Source organism: Mus caroli, unplaced genomic scaffold, assembly GCF_978045245.1.
Source record: "Mus caroli unplaced genomic scaffold, Mus_caroli_1 scaffold_4, whole genome shotgun sequence".
Classification (NCBI taxonomy): domain Eukaryota; kingdom Metazoa; phylum Chordata; class Mammalia; order Rodentia; family Muridae; genus Mus; species Mus caroli.
Window position 1 is genome coordinate 88,412,403 of NW_028227259.1, and position 3,121 is coordinate 88,415,523.

Here is a 3,121-nt window from a genome sequence, read left to right on the forward strand (position 1 = left end):
ATAAAAAGTCTAAGATTATTATCGTGTGGACTTCACATGTTAATTAAGAGCCTATATTTAAAGGTTTGGTTGTCTTAGTATGGCGTCATTGAGAAATGGTGGAGCATTTGGGAGGTGAGACCCAGAAGAAGAAGGCTAGATCCTAGGTGTATGTGCTGGAAAAAATATTACAAACACAACTCCTGCTCTCATTCCAGCCTCTGAGAAGTGTACCATAAGTCCAGCCATAAGTCCCCTCCCATGATGTACTGCCTCACACATGGTCCAAAAGCTGTGGGGCCAGGAGAGCGAGGAATGAAACTCTCTGATTAGGGGCAATCATTCCCTCTAATTTGATCTCCTGGGTTATGTTGTAGCACTTTCAGAAGACACGGACTGGTACATGGCACTGTTTCTATCTCTGGCATGTCATTTCATGGAAGCAACAATTATGTTATGACTGTTGAACACCTAGAGTAAAGTTTGACTCAAGAAATTAAAAAACTCCTTTCTAAATCAAGTGCTCTACTACAGTCTCCTCATCGGTGCTTTGATTGGCAACATCATATCTAAAAGAGACCTTCAAAGACTTACCTGGCAGGGGAAGTACCATAATTACAAAGTTGGTTTTGTCAGGTTGAGGCTTATTCGTTGCACACCAGGTGTGCTGACCCCTGTGATTTCCCCAAATGTGGGCAACTGCATAGTTTTGTGGTAGTGGGGGACAATGTTTGTGCTCTCCCCTGAGGGAAAAAATTAAATGAATGAAAGAGACCTTCAAAACTGCACAGAGGAAAATTAATCTTTTCTGTCTGTGGGAAAAAATAATTTGAGTTTGCTTCTATTGTTGGCTTCTCAGCTTAGCTGTTGAATTGTGCAAGCCTGTTTCAATGACCCTGTAGTCTTAACAATGTACACCTGTTTGTTTTCCAAGTCAAAGGGGGAAGGCATTAGAAGCCACTCAATATTTGCTTTATTTGTCCAAGATTCTAACCTCCGCCTTTAAGCAGTGAAACTTCACTATGGAGAAATCTTTAAACCCCAGGCCTGCTGACTGGTATAAGCTCTGCATGGGTACCACAGAGGAACCAGCAATTAGGCTCCATACAGTGACTCTCGAATGAAGAGGGTAGATTGATGTCCCCATTTGTGTTCCATTGCCCCAAAATACTATCACAGCATGAGCAGCTGTGTGAGAGCTCTACTGAATTTGTATTCAGGAAAACAAGCTAAAAGGTCAACATGCATATATGTTTATAATGGAATTGGTATCTGCTAATCGATGAGGAGAATGTTTCTTCCTTCCTAGTAACTTGACGAACTTTTCTGCTGAGCGCCTGCAGTCAGCCCTGGAAAACCCTTACAAATTGCACTTCAATATTTTCTCAGATACTTAAGACAAAGACTGTTCAAACTGCTCGACTATTGACTTTACAATTTCCATGCTAAGCTTAAGATGCCGTATCTAAGTACTAAGTTTTCATACCAATTAAGGAGGGAAAATGATCTATGGTATAACTAGTGTGAGACATTTTTAAAGAATATTTGTTTTGAAATGTATATTGTGATATAAATTCCTTACTTTTGCAAATACTGTTTAATTATAGAGTATGGATGAGGCAAGGCAGCTTCCTAGGTGATAGTAATTATCAACCACCCTTAATAAATGCAGTTCTTTCTACAAATACTTGTATGTAAAGGTGTCCTCTACCTCCAATATCCAAGTTTATAAACCTGGAACTTAATGTTTCTCTTGTCTGTTTAGACCAAATACATTGTTTGCATGACTCACAAAATGCCTAGAAAAGCACATCATTAGCGAAGCATCATTTTTGGAGCACACCATCATCGTCTCAGAAAACCTCTGCTTTCTCCTTTACACAGCCTCAGCAGTTCTCAGCATTCCTAATGATGTGACCCTTTAACACAGCTCCTCCTGTCATGGGGACCCCCAACCATAAAATTATTTTGGTGCTACTTCATAACTGCAATTTTGCTACTGTCACGAACCATAACATAAATATCTGATATACAAGATATCTGATCTGAAACCTTCAAAGGGGTTTGACCCATAGGTTGAGAACTGCTGCACTGTTATCTGAATGGACCACTTTTCAAGAATCCACATCTTACCAGTCAAGTGTCTTCTATCATGTACCTGATTCTAGACCATATGCTTTCTCCCACCCTCTTCATACCACTGCCGTCTGCTGCTTTCATTTCACCGTCTCTCTCCTTCAGCAACCCCCTCTCATAACCCTTTTTAGAGAGTATTTGCACGGAGTACATTTCTAATTTCTTGGGTTCTAACAACATACAATCTCTTAATGTCATTAGTCAAATAATCTAAACCATACAGCGACTTCCAAGAACATCTTATGATCTCTGTATCTCTTTACAGACTCAGCCACTCCCTCCCCTAGCCTCAGCCTCTGCTCATTTATTTTTCCACAAATAGAGTGCTCTTAGCACTCACTCTCTCCTGCTCCTTATAAACAGTTATTAGTAAATACCAGCTGGATTAAATTTGGTTTTCTTCTTTCCTAATTAGGTTTTTAGTTACTTTGGGTTGTTAATGCATTTCTCAGTTTAAAATGGGGTTCAGTTTCAGAGACGAGTGCCTTGGGAAAGTATTGGTGTGGTAATGCACAACATATTAAGTTAGTGAAGGGGGGGAAAGAACTAGAATGAATGAATAGGGGACAACAATTTAAAAGTGCTGTAACAGCACCTAGTTAACATAAAGCTATAGGAAAGCTGTCTCAAGCATCAGTCCAAGAACATCAAACAAATATAACAAGAAAGTATATACCTAACTTGCATACATCATGTGCAAAATATGAATCACTCAGGGTGAGGAACAGTGCACATGATAATGACTGCTGAGTATAGGCAAAGAACCCAGAAAAAGTGTTCTTAAGAAGCCATTGGGCCATTAGTACAACTATCTTGGCAGTGGCTGGCTACCAAGAGGAACAAATGATTAAGTTTAAAAATTTGTCACTTCATAGACAATTTTGGTTTAGTTAGCAAAATTCTCTTGTAGTGAGGAATGGTGGCTTAATGCTTAGTATACCATTGTTTTAGTAAGTAATTTTAATTAATTATTCTGCCATATTTCAAGAAATACTTGTCCTATGTC

At 39.2% G+C, this 3,121-nt stretch overlaps 1 non-coding gene across 1 annotated transcript; it reads left to right on the forward strand.

The window, feature by feature from the left end:
* The first annotated feature begins 565 nt into the window (after positions 1-565).
* Positions 566-725, forward strand: LOC115031209 (U1 spliceosomal RNA). The gene has a single exon (XR_003836828.1). It is a non-coding gene; the product is annotated as a U1 spliceosomal RNA (small nuclear RNA).
* The last annotated feature ends 2,396 nt before the right edge of the window (positions 726-3,121 follow it).